Source organism: Tupaia chinensis, unplaced genomic scaffold (genome assembly GCF_000334495.1).
Source record: "Tupaia chinensis unplaced genomic scaffold, TupChi_1.0 Scaffold143705_1, whole genome shotgun sequence".
Taxonomy (NCBI): domain Eukaryota; kingdom Metazoa; phylum Chordata; class Mammalia; order Scandentia; family Tupaiidae; genus Tupaia; species Tupaia belangeri.
In genome coordinates, this window is record NW_006203553.1 from 939743 (window position 1) to 940036 (window position 294).

The window sequence follows — 294 nt, forward strand, 5'->3', positions numbered from 1 at the left end:
CCCCGCCCCCCCACCACCCCTGTCTCCCTCCTCCCCACCTTGCCAGTGCTCCTCGGGTGCTTCACCGGAAAGCTCCTTCCTCAGAACACGCGGGAAGGCGCTGCGAGTCCTGAGTGCCAAGGTGTTTCACTTCCCAAGTCACCTCCTTAACAACAGCACCCCAAGGCAGAAATGGAAGTGACCCCCGCGGCGCCCAGGAGAGGCGGCTGCGGACCACTTCCCCATGGCCCTGTCTCCTGGAGAAGCTGGAACCCCGCGCCCCCATTCTCCCCAGGCAGGGTTCTGGCCCCACCG